A 20468-nucleotide genomic window follows, 5' to 3' on the forward strand; every position below is an offset into this window, starting at 1 on the left:
TGGTATAGAAACCTAGCGCCCGGGACATTCAAGAGTTGGGCGCAGTTCGTGCAGAATTTTACCTCGCACTTCATCACAAGCAAGAGGTGCCCGAGGTCCCAGGAAAGCCTGCTCAGAATAGTCCAGAGGGAGGGAGAATCTATCCGGAGCTACATTAAGAGATTCAACATTGCATGCTTACAAATTCCTGATCTAGACCCCGCTATGAGACTCATAGAAGTCAAAAGAGGTATCACCCACAAAGAATTCAAGTGGCATGTGGTCGCCAACAAACCAAAAGACGTTACTGAGTTCCTCAAGCTCGTTGACCAGTTCATCGGAACAGAGGAACAGATGAACCAGAAGAGCGAGAATCCATCAGAGAAGAGGAAAAGAGAGGGTGAGTGTTAGACAGTTTTGTATGCCCTTAGCTTCAATCAAGATGATGTACTTTATGAATTTATTGTAAATGAATAATAGTGCATATTTGATTCATGTTCCCTTGGTATGTTTCTGTGTAATACCCTTAAACTGGACACTGAATGAGACTCATGTTAGTTTAGAATGTTCACAGTCAGTGGATCGGTCTGGGGAGACCTATCCTGACAAGGTTGACATTGTGGTGCCACCAAGTCGGTTGGGGTGGCTTGTCTCAGCTGCCGGGGTGAGACCCTAGGCACATATAGTGTAGGATTAATTGAATCTTTGAACTGGACCAGATTTCCAGTATCGCCCTGGACCTTGGAGATTGATGGGCAAAACTGGAAAGTTACACCCGACCCCTAGACTCGATTATGATACTGCACTAGGTGTCGGATTGGACTGTCTTTGATATACCAATCAGTGAGATCCTTAGCGGGGGTCAAAACGTGGGTATGTTGGGACAGTCTGAGAATTCATCTGAGTGGGTGATCATAGTGACAGGATCAGCCCCTTTGTCGGACAAATGTAATGATCGGGGATGCACTATCACAGATGGAAACCAAGACTGCCGGCAGTCGATTTCAATCGTTGAGATTTAGTTTGCAAAATATATTTTATATGAGATATAAAAGTATATATATTATGGTTTCTAAATGATTTGCAAAAGGTTTTAATTCCCGGGATTCATATAAGCAAAGAGTGCAAAACTGTTCCTTGCAGCCGAGGGAGAGGTCCTCTCTTTTCGGGCAATGTATGATCATTATGGGCTGAGTGGTTAAGTGTAAGACCATTGAGGATAATACCTGATGGGCTAATCTTGCATCTGCCCACAGTCCCGGGGTGTTACAGGGTGGTTTGGCCCAGGGACCACTTAGGGTAAGTGTTGGGCCCATAGAGACCATGAGATGGTTTTCAGGGGGTGCACTGTCAATAATAGTGTATTCGGCCAGGCCTTGTAACAAAGGCTGAGCCGAACCCATGTGGCTGATGTGTAGATCAATGTTAGGGTCCCACGCCATTCAAGGAAGCCCAACTGGGCAGCAGATTGGAAGGCTAAATGAATACATAACCTTAAATGGGCCTTAAGCCCATTTCGAACTGGGCTAATTTGATTAGTCACTTAAGGGGTGAATTCTGAGATGGATCAGCTGATAAGATTGGCTCAGACCCTATCCACTTAGAGAGTCCAAGAACTAAATAAGATTTAGATCTAGAAACCTCCTAATTAGATTAGGAGATGGCTGATCTAATCTACAGATAAGATAAGGATTATCCCTTATCACTTAAAGGGACTTTAGTCCAAATATGATTTGGGTTAGCAACTCCTAATGGGATTAGGAGCTAATCCTTTTGAGATTATAAAAGGAGGAGGGGGCGGCAGCCTTTAGACATGCAATGCAAGCTACACACTCTTGTCTTCAGAGCTGAGATTACAAGAAGAGAGAATTTTGCACCCTGTAAATATTCTCTTGCCGCCTTTTTCCTGCAGCCGCTGCCTACAATAGTACTATCTCCAGTTCTTGGGAGAAATCAAGATTGGATCTTGATTCCAATCTTTTGGAGAAAAGATTGGTGGGAGTTGTATTCACAAGCCATCCAATTGATTCTTGCGAGGGGTCAAGTTATTTTGGAAGAACACTACTGATTTTGCTCCACCCTGCACTGTGCCATTATCAGTGGGAGCAGATTTTGGATCATTCCTTGGTTGTGAACACCTCCATTGGGAGATACTGCTTCTCTGTATCAGGTATTATCCCTCCCTACTCCTTTTGGTTCAGATCTGGTTCAGTTTATGGTTCAAGAATGATCATTGAAAATATGATTTTCTAAATAGGGAATTCGATTCCCAGTTGAAGGGAGAGAAAAATTTTTGAAATTCGCCCCCTTATTCTGCAATCTTTGGGCATCCATGTGATGGATTTCCTATCCCTTCAATGAGACCTCAACTAACGGGGACAACAAGAGGAAGAAGGATGAGCCAGCTCGGGGAGGAGGAAAACCAGATCAGCCTTTTTGAGCTCCTCTAGTTGAATGAACAAATTACATGCCCTTGAACGCGAAGCGAGTAGAAATCCTCATGGCGATCAAGGACGTTTCTTACGTGAAGTAGCCACCTCGGATGAGAGGGGATCCGAACACCAGAAACAGAAATCTATACTGCCACTTTCATAGAGATCACGGTCATAGCACCAAAATTGTAAAAACCTCGGCGACGAGATAGAAGAACCCATCCGTCGTGGATATCTGAAAAATTTTGTACTAAATGATAATAAAAATCAAATAGGTCGGTAGGTGGAGCAAGGTAGAGATGCTCCTAAGTCTAGCAATAGGCAGAACGAGCAGCCATTGAGACAGCTACACGAAGAGAGGCCAGTTCGAGGGGTAATACACATGATCACTGGCGGATCGATTGTCGAAGGCTACACCTCACCCGCGGCGAAGACATCAACTCGTGAGATTGAAAGAGAAGAACAGAATCCTCCGAAGCGGCTGAGGTTAGAAGAGCCCATTTTCTTCACCGAAGATGACGCGCGTAGAGTCCAGTACCCCCATAATGACGCGCTCGTCATAAAGATAAGAATTAATGATTTCGAGGTGAAGCGCTTCTTGGTCGACTCCGACAGCTCAGTGGACATACTCTTTAAGGATGCATTCGACAAGCTACAGCTTCAGGGGAGCGACATCAAGCCCACAAACACTCCCTTGGTAGGCTTCAGCGGAGAGGAAGTCAGGCCCCTGGGAAGAGTTATAGTACCTGTGGAGGTCAGTACCTGGCCTATCATAGCGAGATTCGACCACACTTTCTTAGTGGTCGCAACTCCCTCCCCGTACAACGCCATAATTGGTCCGTCTATCACCCACGCTCTATGCGCAGTGGTGTCCACCTATTACCTGGCCATGAAGTTCCCCACGAACTTCGGAGTAGGGGAAGCACGAGGCGACTAGCTCGAGTCTTGCAAATGCTACGTCGCTCCCCTTAAAGGGAAAGCCAAGGCAGCAGGCAACCTCGAGTTGGAGCGACCTACGGAGTACCATGAGGAATGAGCTTCACCAATAGAAGAGACGGTTCCTATACCCGTTTCAGCAGAAGATCCAACCAGGACTCTCCAAATTGGCACATCGATTGAGGAGCCTCTACGTTCTTAGTTGTTAGGCCTGTTAGATAGAAGAAACGCAACCTAGCCCCGGAGCGTTGGAGAGCAATCGACGAGGAAGTCGGGAAGCTTCTCGCAGCTAATTTCATCAGGGAGGTCCATTACCTGATCTGGGTGGCCAACTCCGTTCTGGTAAAAAAGGCCAACGGTAAGTGGTGCATGTGCATCGACTATACCGACCTAAATCGAGATTGCCCGAAGGACTGCTTCCCACTTCCCAAGATCGACCATTTGGTGGATGCGACCTCAGGGCATGAGTTGTTGAGCTTTTTGGGTGCTTATTCGGGCTACAATCAGATCAGGATGGACCCTGTTGGTGAGGAAAAAATGACCTTCATAACCGAGCTAGGCCTGTATTGCTACAAGGTCATACCCTTTGGACTGAAAAATGTCGGGGCAACATTTCAAAGACTTATAAACCTACTGCTTGAGCCGCTAATCGACAAAATAGTAGAATGTTATGTAGACGACATGGTCGTCAAAACTCAAATTTCAAATGATTTAATAAAAGATTTACATTTTTTTTTGAAATTTTGCACAAGTTTAATATGAAGTTAAACCCTAACAAGTGCGTCTTTGGTGTCACCTTGGGTAAATTCCTGGGTTACATCGTTAATCGACGAGGTATGGAAGCCAATCCCGACAAAATCAAGGCCATCTTAGATATGAGACTGCCCCGTAAAGTGAAGGAGGTTCAGAGGTTGAACATAGCTGCTCTAGGCTGCTTCATGTCTAAGTTGGCATATCGTTGTCTGCCTTTCTTTAAGGAGATTAAAAAGAGCAAAGACTTTGAATGGACCAAAGAGTGACAGCTCGCCTTCAACGAGATCAAAAGGTATCTGACCAGTATCCCGGTTCTAACCCGACCCGAGGAGGGAGATATTTTGAAGTTGTACCTCTCTGCGAGTGACGAGGTGGTAAGCTCAGTACTGATATAAGAAGTAGATCGTGTTCAACGACCCATCTTCTACGTTAGTAAAGTTTTGCAGGATGTAGAGACGAGATATCTAGAGATCAAAAAGCTGGCGTACGCGATAGTCACCACAGCTCGGAAGCTTCGACTACTTCCAAACTCATACTGTCATTGTCCTCACCAACAGACCCCTAAGGCAGGTCTTACTCAAGCCCAAGGTCTCCGGTAGGCTGAAGAAGTAGGCCATTGAACTCAGCGAGTACGACATCCAGTACGAGCCTCGAATAGCAATCAAGACCCAAGACTTGGCTGACTTCGTCACGGAATGTGCCTTCAGCACTACAATTCCTGAACTGATTGAGCCCGAGCATAGAGGAGAAGATTCAACCAGTGTGGTACCCCTCCCAATCAGAGCAACGCCAACCTGGGAGGAGGAGCATTGGATCCTCCATGTGGACGGATCGTCAAATTAGCAAGGTAGCGGGGCCAGTATCATTCTATGCAGGCCAAGTGGGGTGAAGCTAGAGTATGCGCTTCACTTCGAATTCATCGCGTCCAACAATGAGGCGGAGTATGAGTCATTGATAGCCAGGCTTGCTCTAGCATACGAAGTGAGAGCTAAGCATATCGTCATCTGCAGCAACTCCCAGCTCGTGGTCAACCAGGTCATCGGCGAGTACGAAGCTCGCGAGCCAACTATGGTCGCCTATTTAGCCAAAGTCAGAGAGGCTCTACGTGATTTCCAGTCGTACTTCATCAGATAGATCCCGATATCCGAGAACGCTAAGGCCGAGGCTTTGTCCTGGTTAGCCAGTACAAGCGACAACACCATGAGGACCGTGTACATAGAAAACCTGCCTCGGCCTAGCATTCTCAGGGGGGCTGAAGAGGTCGCTCTTGTTGCACAAGCAGAGCCGAGCTGGATTGATCCACTCGCGAACTACCTGCTTCACGGGACTCTCCCTGTAGATCGTAATGCAGCTAAAAGGGTAGAGCGACAGGCAGCCAAGTACGTCATAATAGACGGGCGGTTGTACCGAAGATCCTACATGCTCCCCTACCTGCGCTGCTTGCGACCCTCAAAAGCCGAGATCATTCTCCGCGACACTCATGAAGGTCTGTGTGGCGGACACTTGGGGGGCATGGCTCTCACCCAGAAAGCACTACGACAGGGTTACTACTGGCCAACGATGAAGGCAGATGCATTGGAACTCATCAAAATATGCGACAAGTGTTAGAGGCACACCAACGTCCACCATTAGCCTGCTGCTGACCTGAAGTATCTTAGTAGCCCATGGCCCTTCGCGTAGTGGGGAATCGACATCCTTGGACCATTCCCGCCAGCGACAGGACAGGGGAGATTCGTATTGGTAGTAGTAGACTACTTCACAAAGTGGGTGGAGGCCGAACCGTTGGTGACGATCACAGCACAAAGCATCCAAAACTTCTTTTGGAGAAGCATAGTGTGCCGCTTCGGATTACCTCGAGTGCTTATCTTCGATAATGGCAAACAATTTGAAGACATCAAGTTCCAGAATTGGTGCAACCAAATGGGGATACAATAGAATTTCACCTCAATGGCACACCCCCAGGCAAATGGTTAAGCTGAAGTTACGAATAGGGCCATCCTCTGTGGATTGAAAGCACACCTAGCCCGAGCTAAAGGGCTATGGGTAGACGAGCTACCCAGTGTACTGTGGGCTTATCGAACCACTGTGAAGACTGCCACAGGTGAAACCCCCTTTAACCTCACCTATGGCACGAAGGCAGTGATTCCAGTCAAGATTGAGGTGCCCACACTACGATTGGAGGCATATGACAAAGAGGCAAATGATGACGAGCTACGCACCAACCTCGACCTAGTTGAAGAGGTACGAGATACATCCAGACTACGACCTACTAGCAGAGAGTGGCTCGGTACTACAATGCTAGAGTCAAGAAGGGAAACTTTCACGTCGGAGACCTGGTACTTGGTAAAATCATGGTGCTTGAGCCCAGTGTTGGTAAGTTCGGACCAAATTGGGAAGGACCCTACTGCATAAAGTGGGTGCTCGGGGAAGGTACATACGAGATCAAAACCTTAGAAGAGAAACAAGTGCCTCGGGCGTGGAACGTTAACAACCTAAGGTGGTACTATCTGTAATCGTCTAACTAGAGAGCGGACTGTAAGTCACTCCCAGAAGTCTAAGGACTAAAAGTGCCAAGTTAGTAAAATACCTCGGCATTGAATAAGCCCCAGTCGCCTCTTCGGCATGGGAAGAATCAAGAAGGGTGGACAATAAGTCGCCCTCAAGGCCTAAGGGCTAAGGTACCAAATTGACGAATTCGTCACTATATAAGTCTCAGTTGCCTCCTCGGCATGGGTACCCAAGACCCAGTCGCCTCTTCGACATGGGCATATAAGTCCTAGTCGCCTCTTCGGCATAGGCAAAATACCTCTAAATGCATAAGGCATAGACAACTCGGGTGTAAGCCCTACGATGTCTAGCCCACTTCGGCGTAAAACAACAGGTTGGACCGGTTAGGGACAATTGACATTTAAATGAGTAGCACGTGTGCGAGTAGGACACGATCTCTCATTGGACCATTGCTTCGAGGTTCTCAACCTCTCATTGAAACTGCATCCTCTCCTCGGTCATCTTTGCGATCAGCTCCTCTTCCCTCGCGGCCATCACGGAAATATGCTCATTGTACTTGGTATTCTCCTCGGTGAGCGAGGAGATCTACGCCTTCTGGTCCAGAATTAGCTGCTTCTGGCACTCAGCTCCCTTCTTTGCCCGAAGTACCTCACCCCGGGCTAGATCCAGGTCGCAATGGAGCTTTCACACCTCCACCTTGGTGTCCCGAGCCTGCTTTGACTGGATCGTGGACTAGCAAGCAAATGCATGAAAGGCGGAGTTAACCTATCAAAAGCAAATTGAGGTCAATATAAAAAAAAAGGAAGAGAGAGAGAGAAGTCGAAGGTAGAATGCTTACCACCATGCAGTGACTAAAAGCTAGTCCCAGAAGTCATTTTGGGAGCATCTCAGCCCATCGCGCGACCTCCTTCGGAAAGACAGTGTCCTGGCTCTTCCGCACCGCGAACACATGGTTCGTAATACTCTCCTCCTCATCAACAGGAGCGAGCTCCGGCTCGGCAGTAGGCTCTTCTGGCGCAGACTCACCCTCCGGTTCCGGAGTTGGACTTCCTCCTCGCAGCCCTCCATCACATCAACCTTGGGGTCTGTGGGTTGGCCCTCCTCCCTTGGGAGTTTGGTGGAGATCAGTTCAGCAACCTGGGCCTCGGTTGCTCCAGATGTCGAAGTCTCCTCCCGACGGGTTCTCTTCGCCGTCTTTCACTTTTTCCCCTTCTGGGAGCTCATCAGAAGGCTTCCTACATCAACCTCTAGCATCGTAGCTACAAAAAACAGACAGTTAGTCCAAAAGCTTAAAGGATGCTTTGAGCAAGTATCTAAAAAGAAACCTACCAGGAGGGATCAAACCAGCTCGCACCAGCACCTCCTCGGCCAAGAAGTTCTTCATCTCGAGGCTGAGGTCCCTCCAAGAGTTAATCACTGCCCTGGTCTCCGTGTACAAGATCACCCTAGGGTCTTGGGTAGCTACCCTCCAGTGGGTTGATCATGGCATGTGATCTATTGTTCCCTTTGATATCCACAAGTGCATTAAAGTCTTGTTTTGGTGTAAATGAAAAGGTGTTGGATGAGAAAAGATGTTGCATGATAGATAAAACTCTAGATATGTACATATGCCTCAATGACTGATTAGATGTGATGGATAGACTATAAGATCAAGAGTACATGGCACTTCAACTAATAGATCACTAGAAGATGAAGGTCAAGGAAATGGAGGTGGAACTTCAAGAGAACATTGAAGTCAATATTTAGTAATTGTATAATATTTTTAACATTATTATAAAATTTGGTTTTCAATTTTATTTGAATGTTATTTTTGATTTTTTCCAATCTCATTGTGAACTTTAATTTTTAATTTTATTATGTTACTCTATTCCAATTTTATTATTATTTTTTTCAATTTCATTTTATTATCATTAGTAAGTGTGCATGTGACAATTTTTTGATGGTAATGATGATAGAAAATAATATGTTTCCAAAATTTTCTACATTTTTTTATATTTTTATACTTTTGTGTGTTTTCATCTGTTGTTGTTGTTGTTTAATTATGACATCATGGGTTTACCCATTTGACCCAAAAGGTTGAACTGCTGAGTTGCCACCAAATAGTAAAATAACTCGGTTTTTGTGTTGGTTTTAAATTTAAATTTTATTTTTACCATTAATAAAAATAATTATTTTATATCACACTTATTTTCTTTAAATAGTTAAATAACGTAGGATTCAATGAAAGAATGAGAGTTAATACCCTAAATATAATATTAAATGAGATGGAATTGAATAATAAGAACTGTAGTAGTTCAAAACACATTTTGTGTCCTTACAATTATAGCAAGATCATATTGAAAAATAAGGTTATTCTAATCAAGAATATGATTCAATAAATGTTAATATGAGTTATTAATACCTTATATATAAGACTTACTGAGAGGGATTTGAATGAAGATAAAAGTGGTTGTTCAAATTACATTTTTGTTCTTATAATTGGAGAACAACCAAATCAAAAAATGGGTAAATTGCTAAAACCTCCACCAAAGATTTTCACTATTGCTAAAACTTTTGCTTAAGTTTGGCAATTGGAATCACCTCCCATGAGCTTTTTGACATAGTTGCTACTAAACTCCCTTTGTTAGAATCCTGTAACAAGAGGCATGAAATGTCCAAAATACCCATACAGTTTACTTTTGACCAAAATGTTAATTTTCCAATTTTTCCTTCATATCAATCACTACCCCAAGCCCCTTCCAATCTCTTTTTCAAAGTTGATTTATTTTTCAAATTTGGTTGTTCAGAGTTAAAATTGCAACTTTAAACTCTTTTTTTTTTGTTGTTGTTCATAAAGTTTATATTGTTTTTACTGTAAAAACTAGCCTCAATAGTAACTGGATGGGTACTTTGGGCATTTTCATACTTCTTGTTAAAGGATTTTAACAAAGGAGTTCTACTTGCAACTATGTTAGAAAGTTTAGGGGAGGTTTTAGCAACGACTCAAGGGAAATTTCAATAATTTACCCTTAAAATTTGAAGTATTTCAATATAGATATATGAACAATTGTACACGTTAAATTTCAAATGGAATAAAATTTTTAGATTTTTTTTTTCTAGTTTGTTATCTATCTTATTAATTTTTAAGAGATAATGGGTTGGATGGACCTTAGTTTGGTTTTTCTTTAAGTTATGTTTATGACTTGTGTTAGTAGGTAGTGGGCCTTAGTTATGGGCTTGTTTTCTCTTTTTATTGTTTTTTTTTTTATTGTTGTCTTTAGTGATGGATGCCCTACTAAGGGCACTCATGTAATTGTTCTTATGTTTTACAACAAAAGAATAAAAGAGATCATTGGGGGACGAAGAGTGTTTTAGAATTCTCTATCTTCTTCCTTCCCTTTCTTCCATCTTCTTCCTCCTTTACTTTTCTCTCTCCCATGTTCTTCAATCTACTTCTCTTCTATTCTTTTCTTTTTTTTTTATTTTAGATAATTATAGGCGGGGTATACAATTTGGTATCAGATAAGTGGTCTAACCTTCTCTTCTCTTCTTTTTAATCCCATACATAGGTTGTATGGAGAGTTGATTGGTTAATTGGTTAGCAATTATTCAGCCCAATTGGAGGAGGATTTGGAGAAGATTGCAGTGCTTGTTTAGGTCCTAAGCAAGTACTTAGAGAGTTTCCTGAAAACCCTAGCTAACTGGAGAGCCTTTTGATTATGGGGTATACAAGGAGTCTGGAAGTGGCACTTGGAGATAGAATAAAAGCATTCTAACTATTTTTTGAAATTGACCCAAGTTGGGAAAGTTTCTCAAGCCTCTAGTAGGAGTAGCTAGACTTTCCCCCTTTCTCTCATTTTGTTGGGTCTAGTGAAAACCCTAGTTTGGTTGTTTGAAGTGTAATTTTTACTTAGGACAGTAAGTCTTGACTAATAACACCCTAATTTGATTTTTGTTTATGTTTGCTTAGCCAAATGAACGAATTGGAGGTGAGATGAAACACTTCACCGATTCTTGGTTTAGTCCAAGAGGGCCAATAAAGACTTTGTTAAGGGCAGTAACCTCAGTAAAATTGGATGGAACCAATTTTTTAGCTTGATCTCAATCTATGAAGATTCATGTTTGCAGTAGGGGGAAATTGGGGTACATCACTAGGACCAAGAAGAAACCTATGGAGGATGACCCTTCCTATGAGAGGTGGATCTAGGAAAACTACATTATAGTAGGTTGGTTAGTGATTTCCATGCAACCTTATATTAGTTATTATTACCTATTCCCAGAAGTTAAATGTTGCTAGGGCCTACAAGATGAAAAATGATGTCAATAATTTAAGACAATGGAAGTAATCTTTGATTGTTTATTTTTCTACGTTGAAATCTCTTTGGTAGGAGTTTGACTTGATGGATATAGTTGTGTGAGGTGTACTAAAAATCCTAAGCTCATTGGAAGTTACTGGAGAGAAATCAGGTCTTTGAGTTTCTCATTGGACTCAATCTCGAGTATGACATTGTTAGATATAATATTTTGAAGGGATGAGAAATCCATCATATGGATGGCCGAACCCTGCAGGAAGGTTGGGCAAAATTTCAAAAATTTCTCTCTCCCATTTAGAAATTGCATTCCCTATTTTAGAAAACTGCATTTTCAATGATCATTCTTGAAACAAAACCGGACCAAATCTGAAACCAAAGGAAGGGAGAGGGAAATACCTGATATCGAATTAAAAGGAATTCCCAATGTGGGTGTTCACGCCCAAAGAGGATACCAAATCCGCCTCCATTGAAGATGACACAGCGAATGTAGAGGCAAGATCAGTAGGAACGACTTTTCAGCAAGAACCTGGGATTCTTCACCAAGAATCGAGTAGGGTGATGTGAGCACGACTTTTAATTATTTCTTCACCAAGAAACAATATCAAGAACACTTATTGATCACTCCAGCAGGTGGAGATCGAACTGGGATGGAACTAAGAACTAGTTTGGTTCTCTTTATATGGCGTAGGACCCTAGCATTGATATACACATCAGCCACATGGGTTCAGCCTAACCTTTGTTACAAGGCCTAGCCGAATTCACTATAAGTCACAACAAACCCTAAGTCCATCAACATGGGCTCTTAATGGGCCCAACATTTAAACTAAATGGTCATTGGGTCGAGCCATTTTGTGAAAACCCAAGGACTGTGGGTAGATAGATTAGCCCATCAAGTATTTACCCTCAATGACCTTACACTTAACCTCTCATCTCATAATGATCAAATGTTGTCTGACAAGAGATGACCTCTACCTCGATTACAAGGTACAGTGCTGCACTCTCTACTCACATGGATCCCGGGAATTAAAACATTTTGCAAACCAATTTGAAACCATAATATATAAGTATATCTTTATATAAATATATTTTGCAAAACCAAATTTCAAATACATTTGAAATCCATTGCCGACAGTTTAGGTTTCCATCAAAGAGAGTGTATTTCCCCGATCATTCTGTCATTATGATCACCCACTCAGGTGAATTCTCGGACTACCCCAATATACCCAAGTTTTGATCTGGTAAAAGATCTCATTGATTGACATATTAAAGACAACCCAATCCGACACCTAGTGCAGTATCATAATCAAAGTCTAGAGGTGAGGTGTAACATTTCAGTTTTGCCCATCTATCTCCAAGGTCTAGAGTAATACTGGAATTTGGTCCAAATCAAGGTTTCAAGAAAACCCACACTGCATGTACCTCAGGTCTCACACTAATAGCTAAGACAAGCCACCTCAACCAACTTGGTGGCACATCAGTATCAGCCTTGGCAGAATAAATCTCCCCAAATCCATCCAACGGATATGAAGATTCTAAACTAACACGAGTCTCATAAATGTTCAATTTATGGATATTACACAGAAACATACTATAATGACATGAATCAATTATGCAATTTATTCATTTACAATAAATGATAATAACTGATTGGAATTAAGGACATACACTATCTATCATATTTTGGCAAAAGATGAAATTAGCTTATCCCGAGCTTATGCCATGGTTAGTAGTGAGGAAAATTGGAGACGGTATGTTATAGAGGCCTCAACGGATCATTTTGCAAATGCTAGCCCCAAGAAAATAGATTTCTAGCGGCAGTTTTCGACCTGGCCGTTTGGCGAGTGCCGCTAGAAAGAAAGATTTTTAGCGGTAGTCGATTAAAACTGCCGCTAAAATATTCCTCCCGCCCTCTCTTTCTCGGTCGTCCCTCTCTCGCCCGCTAAAAACATTCGGGCCTCTCCCGCCCTCTCTCTCAGTCATCCCTCTCTCTCTCTCTCTCTCTCACAGTATTCCCTCTCTCTCTCTCAGTCATCCTTCAATCAGGTTTTGATTAGGATTGGAAAATTGCAAGTAGCATTGCTTGGCGTGCCTCTGGTTATGGCGTAATATTTCCCAAAACAAGATGTGCATCATCTTTCCAAACTTGATGTTGTAATTTTTCTCATACTGAAATCTGACTTGTAAAATAATAGTGCATGAACTTGTTAATTTGTTCTGACGGCTCTCTATTTGATGTGCATAGTAAAACCTTTGCTGTCTGTGGTAGGTTTTTAATCATCAGTTTTTGCCTTTGTGTATCTGTTAGGAGGCTGCTGCTGCAATAAAGGCCGCAGGCAAGGCATGGTATCAGACGATGATTTCAGACAGTGATTATACCGAGTTCGAAAACTTCTCAAAGTAGTTGGGGGTTACTCAGTAATTATCTAGGCTTTCGGCTTTGGAATTTTGTTAGAAGGGTGTTATGTTATTTGGTTCCAGATTTGCTACCTTTAATTCCATACTTCTTCATTTCTTCTTTTCGAGTCAGGATGATGACCCTAAGGGGTGGGGGCTGAAGCGGGGCAAACCTGATTGAAAATCCCGATCAATCAGGTTTGATTAGCATTTTTATGTTTAAAAATCCTAATCATGACAAAATAATTGTAAATGTACAGTTACATTAAATACCTATAGTTATACCGGTAAAGATGAAAACATTGACAAAGTTGGCTTGCTAGTTTGCTTTTCACATGTTCTGAGGTTTCTAATCACTTGTCAGATATGGCTTCTCCAATCTATTAAGATAACACTATCCTATACTATGATTTTTCATCTAGGAATTTCTGCAGTGAGAGTTCAATAGATCCATGCTTCAACTTTAGTCTCTTTCTGCAGCAAGGAGTAATCTGATATGATTAGAAGGTTTATTGCTTAGTTTCTGCAGAAAGGAGTAATCTGTACAATTCCTAACAGCAGTGATGCAGCCTGAAATGGTGTTGTATGGCCCAACAGGTTGAAGGATCCAAGTGAGTACTTCCTTTGGAGGAAGTGTACATACTGCATAGACAGACAAAATTAACAGAATCACTAGATATAACACTGACACCTCAGCTTAAATTCATATCAAGTCTGAAGATATGTAATATAGACGACATTATGTAGAAAATAGAAATATATTTTTGAAAAACTGATAAAAGTATTGTATCAAAGAGAAAGGCCATCACCCCTGTTTAACAAGGGGCTGTAAAGTGGGGAATATACAAAAAAGAGTGTTTATGTACCGCTAACACAAGGAGTAAAAGTGACAGAAGCATGCCATTAAATGCATGAGAAACTAAAACATTCAGGTATATATTAAGAAAGGGGAGTAAACATCCACGATTAGAATTGATAATGACAACCACAGATAGTATCTTTATCAGTTTTAATAGGTAATAAGATTCAGTTCTATTCTACATTTGGTACCGCTAAGACCATCAATGAGAGCAGAAATTTAAATGTTAATATTAGCTTGGTTAATTTTTTGATCAGCAACTTAAATGCTAACAGTGTTTTCTACAATGTGTGTGTGTGTGTGTGTGTGTGTGTTCATCTTTTGCTTCTGCGCCGCTTGTTGAATTGTTGCATATCAAGTATAGGATTTCTATAGCTGCTCTCTTCACAGTGGATAGTATTCTCAGAAATTGGAAGCAAGTGCCAAGTTCATTTTCTTGGAACACAAAGCCTTTGGTCAGCTAGGTTCCACCACCAATGGGGCACATAAAACTGAATTTTGATGGCTGCAGCTTGGGTAATCCAGAGTTTTTAGGTATAGGTAGAGTTTTCGGGAACAAAGCTGGGAACATCCTAGAGTTCTATTCAGGACATCTAGAAAAAGGAAATTCAACTTGAGTGGAGGTGCATGCAGAGCACTTACAGGTTTAAGAAGAGGGCAAAAACACTAAACATGAAAGAAGTCAAAGTCAAAGGAGATTCAGAACCAATTATTGGGTGGCTAAGTGGCAAACAAGAGGTAGCCTGGAACTACAGATTTATGTAAGAGAGCTAAAAAGAATGATAGAGGAGCTACAAGTCAAAGAAATGGGTTCCATGGGCTGCTAATGGATTGCCTGATGAATTAGGAAAGCAAGGGGCATCAAGGGATCAATTATACTGGGGTCAAATTGGTTAGAGAGGCTTCCTGGCATTCAGGCTGAATACCTGGACTCATAGGTCAACAAATTTGGTGTCTGACAAGAGCAATCTATATTGGGAACCTGCACTTGGGGGTAGGTAAATTGTAAATATGGTAATATGGCTTGTTTTGTTAGAGGTTGCTGGCTGCAAGTAGCATAGAACTGCTTTTCATTTATCATTTTATTTTCCTTTTTCCCTTTATACAATTATACTGGTGTTTAAAAAGGCCATTGTCCAATGTTGGTCCAGCTATCTAGGGTCTTGGGAGGGTTATATGGATCTGTTTCTGAGTTTATGGTTACTGATTTGATTAGCAGTTCTTTTGATCTTTATTTGTTCAACATGTGTTCGTGTAAACTTGTCAAATGCTAAAATATTGTTATTGGTTGAATGGCTATGGGCCATTTTGGGGTATTATCTGAAACTTCCAATTTGATTTGTGAAGTTGCTCCTCATACCTCACTATGCTTGATACCTCATTTCTGAAATCTGTTTTTCTGGGTAATATCTGATGATTGAAAATAACTTCTTGCAGGAAAAGGGCGACCAACTATGGACTGGCCCACTAGATTGAAAATTTATGACTTGCATATCTGCATGAAGACTGTAAGATTTCTTATATAATCTTCTCATCATAAACCACAAATTGATTTGTAAGATGTTGATATGACAGTCATGTATTTATACTAATTGCAAATATTTCCAACTATAGGTAATCCTAAGATTATTCATTGTGGTATCAAGGCAGCTAACATTCTTCTTGATTTTAAATTTGAGGCAAAGGTAGGTTTTGTATCGTTGATTTTGTTAATGATGTGATACTGACTATCCTTGAAACTCTCTGAAAAGGCACTACAAAAATGTATATTTCTAGATTTCTGTGCTCCAGAACTGTCGCAGAAAGCAATGGGAAGCTTTTGAAGGATAATTCAACAGATTTCTGTGCTCAACCCCAAGGATAATTCAACTGATTTCCCTTCCATAGTGAGATATCTATCTAATCAGGTGATCTTCATTTTTTATCTTTATTTTTCCTATTTTTGGGAGCCTAGTATTTTCTTAACAGTTTTAACAACTTTAAGAAAATCAGAAAAAATGATCTTTTGATTTATGATACTATTCATGATACAATTTGATTCAAACCCTCTTATGATTTACTGTTACCCCATTGTGTATTCCCATTGGGTAAAAAAACAAAACAAAAGCCCAGCTCCACACTGGCCCTACAAAAGGAGGGAATTCCAAATTTTCAATCTTGATTAATAAAAACAAGCTGCTTTCTTTGAACCAACCAAATGATCTAACACATAAGCTTGCCATCCATCAATCCAATAAAAAGAAAATTGACAATAATACCCATTAATTAATAGAAAATCAAATCTTTTGATTTCTGATTTCCCCTGCATTTGGCTTGGGACCCATCCGTAATACAACAAGGAGCACCCAGACTTCACCAAGGGCCCAACCATTGCATGTTCGATTTGTACAACACTATCATGCTGAACCCTCAAGCCTTGGTGCACTTCCTGAACTTCCAAGAAATCCCTCCGTCTTTTCTTTAATTCTAATGTGAAAATGCTGCAGAAAATTGAATCTCTTGGGGAATTTGAATTCATCCCAAATTATATAGGTCCAGATCAAGCTGCTTACTGCTTAGATTCCGCTATTCTTCACCAGATGAATCGACTGCCTGCTGTATTTATAAACCTGGTAAATTAATGGCAGAACTATATATTTCTTTGTTGGCATTGCAAGGGCTTGTTCCTTCTCTCTTAAACAGACACCACGCGGTCATGCCAAACTTGACCAGTCCTTGGCTTCAATCTTCTTCCTATATATACCCAATTCAAAGCTCCTCCATTCTATCTTCAGCTGAATAAACCCTTCTGTAGTAGTGTTGAGTCTTGATTGTTTGAAAGATGTATTCAGAAAATGCAGAACAATACAGTCAGAGTAATCCCCTGCCATGTTCAGAACTGTAAGAATTCTGGGTTATCTAGCTCTGATCTTCTTTTACTCTCCAAATTCGTCCAATTTAAGTCTTCACAACCTGATGTCTCTCCACCATTTTTAACAGGTTGTGTGACATGTTGGTGCCCATGCATTACCTTCGGCAGATCTCAGAGATAATCGACAAAGGAACCTCCTGTGAGTATAATAATCAAACTGTTCTGATGATGATGAAGTGGTGAATTCTGGGTTTCTGGGTTTCCGAATTTGAAATGATGCTAACAATAAAGATGGGATGAGTGCAGCTTGTGTAACCAACGGAGCGCTTTACACCATTATCTTGTTCGTGATTGGTTGTCCCATCTTGGACTCATGCTTCTATCGCTCAAAGCTGAGGCAGCAGTACTTGTTGAAGGAGAGCCCTTGTGTCGACTACCTGGTTCATTGCTGTTGCGAGTCATGTGCCCTGTGTCAAGAGTATAGAGAGCTCAAAAACCGTGGATTCGATACCCATGGTGCCACCCAATTTTTGTAAAGAAGTATTTGGGAGAAGCCGAAGAAGTTTTTGTAAAGAAGTCTTTTGAATGGTGTTTGATATTTTTAAGAATAAATGGACGGAATTTGTATTTTTGAGAATGAATGAATGAATTAATGGAATTTGTATTTTTGTTTTTTTTGTATTTCATTTTAATTTGGATGATTGAATATAAAATGGGTTATTTGAAGCAAATTAAAGTCTTGTTTAGTAATTAAAAATAATTATAAGTTATTTTGAATGAATTTCAGGTTATTTAGCGGCAGTCAGTGCATCTCTTCAGCAGCAGTAAAACTATAACTAGTGGTTTTTTGAAGTTTTACCGGCTGTTAGGAAAACTGCCGCTAGAACTTTTAGCAACAATTGTTTTAGCGGCAGTTTTCCAACTGCCGGTAAAACCTTTAGTAGCAGTTTTTAAGACATTTAGCGGCAGTTTTACTGCCGCTAAAAGTCAATTTTCTTGTAGTGTGGGATGAAGCCAAGGGCTGGTACTAAGAAAAAAGATAATAGTATGTGAGTATTTCAATAAACTTAAGCATACAAAGGATATTTGTTGGAAACTACATGTAGAACTTATAACTCCTAGATTCAAGAATAACAATAATGGTAAGAAGAGTAAGATTAAGAAGAGTTGCAATGCCAATGTAGCCACTTTTTTTGAGGCTGAAAAGGGTTCTAGTGATAAGAAGTTAGTGGGGGGACAACTAGTGGCTGCCAGAGTAGAGTATGAGAAGTATGGACTATTCATTAGCCACTTAGAGTCTACTACTACAACTAATACATCTTTAGGAAATGGCTCCTCAACTACATATGCCCATTCAGGTATTCGTGCTACTAGGAATCATGCTTCTATATCAACTAATCGTAGAATCCCTTAGATAAATGATTCTGATGCCTTTGACCATATGACTAGTGTGTTCCATTTATTTTCTTCTTACAAACTTTGCATCTGATTGAGATAAGATCCCTTTCTGATGGCTCCCTTGCTCGCATCTCTGGCAAGGTAAACATCAAAGCTGTAAATACCCTCACCTTATCCTCAATTCTTCATGTTCCTAAATTAAATACTAACTTGCTTTCAGTTAGTAATTTGATAAAATTTTTGAATTGCAATGTGACCCTTGTTCCTTTATACTATGTTTTTCAGTCAATCGTATGATGTTCTGTCATTATCGTTTGGGTCATATTTTTCTCTTCATTGAGTCTTTTGTTTTCAGCTTTATTTAAGGAAACTAAGGTGTCAATTTTACATTGTGAGTCATGTGAATTGTTAAATCACTATAGAAGTTCTTATTCTACAAGTAATAAAAGATCTACATTTCCTTTTTATATTGTGCACTTTGATGTGTGGGGGCCATATCATTTACTTTGCATGGATGGTTGTAAATATTTTATTTTTTTATTAATAACTTTTCTCATTACACCTGGCTTTACCTTACGTGATTCCATGATGGCGTACCTAAACTAGTGAAGCAGTTTCATAAATTTGTGCTTACCCAATTTGGTACTCGCATCAAGATATTCTGATCAAATCATAATGCTAAAGAATATTTTGAAAATGATCTTGTTTCATACTTTAAGAGGTTTGGGGTTATACATTAGAGTTCTTGTCAACATACTATAGAACAGAATGGGGTGACAAAGAGAAAGAATTAACATATTGTTGAAGTAGCAAGGAGCATCCTTTTTGCTTCCCATATTCCAGTGAGATTTTGGGGTTATGCAATCATGACAGCCACCTACTTTGTTAATCACATGTTTTCTTGAGTCTTATAGTTCAAATCTCCCTTTGTTGTTATGTTTCCTGAGTGTGAAATGTTCCCTATTTTCTTGAATTTGGTTGTACATGTTATGTTCATGTTCCTATCTCTTAGAGACATAAGTTTGAACCCAAAGTCCAAAAGTGCATTTTCTTAGGGCATACCTCCACACAAAAGGGTAATTATTGTTTTGATCCTACTAGTGGAACCAAAGGTTAATGTATCGGACCGTATCCCACTATATCGATAGGTACAGTCTGATACACACTCATATGGAGGTGTATCAGTGTCTAGTTTGACAAAATTGTACATTGAGTACTTTTGGACTTTTTTCATCTTTAAAACAAGTTAAAAAAATAGTATTATGAAAACTAAAATAAATAATTTAAGATTTAATTTTTCCAATAATTTAATAAAAACTAAAAATTATAAAAATAATATATTTCATCTACCTTAGATGATTTATATATTTTATTTATACATAATTATATGTTAAAAATGAAAACATAGTTATTATTTGAAAAAAAATCGAGTTATTATATACAAATACTAAATAAATAATTTTCCCCAACAAAATTAATGGAAAATAGAAAATTATACTTTTAAAAACTAAAATGAATAACTTCATATTTAATTTTCCCAAAAATTTAATAAAAATTGAAAATTAAATATAATTTATTTTATCTACCTTAAATGATTTATTTGTTTTATATATAATTATGTGTAAAATAAAAACATTATATGTTAAAAATGAAAACATATTTATTATTTAAAAATATTGGTTATTTAAATAAATTAATAAATTAATAAATATTTCCAAAAAATAATAAAAAGATGAAAATTATAATTATAAAATTGAAAGAGTGATAATTATTGTACAATGTTTGAATGTTCTACCAATTTTGTTTATTGTAATATTTCTCTTCATATAACCTATTGAAGTGTACATTTTTCATGTGTTTATATCTTATTCATAGATAATTCAGCTTTTGGTTTAGTATGATTAATGTATTTATGCGATTTGTATGCATTTCACTAGTGTATCCAAGCATTTCTATATCTTTTGTTCATATCCATGTATTTTCAAAGCGTATATGTATCCGTATCCGAGTTATCCAATACGATACCTGATACCGATACTTTGATCCTTGAGTGGAGCTCGTTTTGT

General features: G+C 39.8%; 1 long non-coding RNA gene across 5 annotated transcripts; it reads left to right on the top strand.

Annotated features, from left to right (window-relative positions):
- The first annotated feature begins 12586 nt into the window (after positions 1-12586).
- Positions 12587-17679, top strand: LOC148860736 (uncharacterized). 5 transcript variants are annotated; one of them, XR_016112348.1, is made up of 9 exons: positions 12684-13051; positions 13206-13315; positions 13428-13492; positions 15591-15661; positions 15768-15838; positions 15930-16060; positions 16640-17033; positions 17133-17203; positions 17311-17679. It is a non-coding gene; the product is annotated as an uncharacterized LOC148860736 (long non-coding RNA). The 5 variants fall into 5 exon arrangements; XR_016112349.1 differs by having other exon boundaries at positions 16686-17033; XR_016112347.1 differs by lacking the exon at positions 13428-13492 and having other exon boundaries at positions 12587-13051.
- Positions 17680-20468: the final 2789 nt, after the last annotated feature.

Source organism: Nelumbo lutea, chromosome 4, assembly GCF_056320005.1.
Source record: "Nelumbo lutea isolate HS-2025 chromosome 4, American lotus-T2T, whole genome shotgun sequence".
NCBI lineage: Eukaryota > Viridiplantae > Streptophyta > Magnoliopsida > Proteales > Nelumbonaceae > Nelumbo > Nelumbo lutea.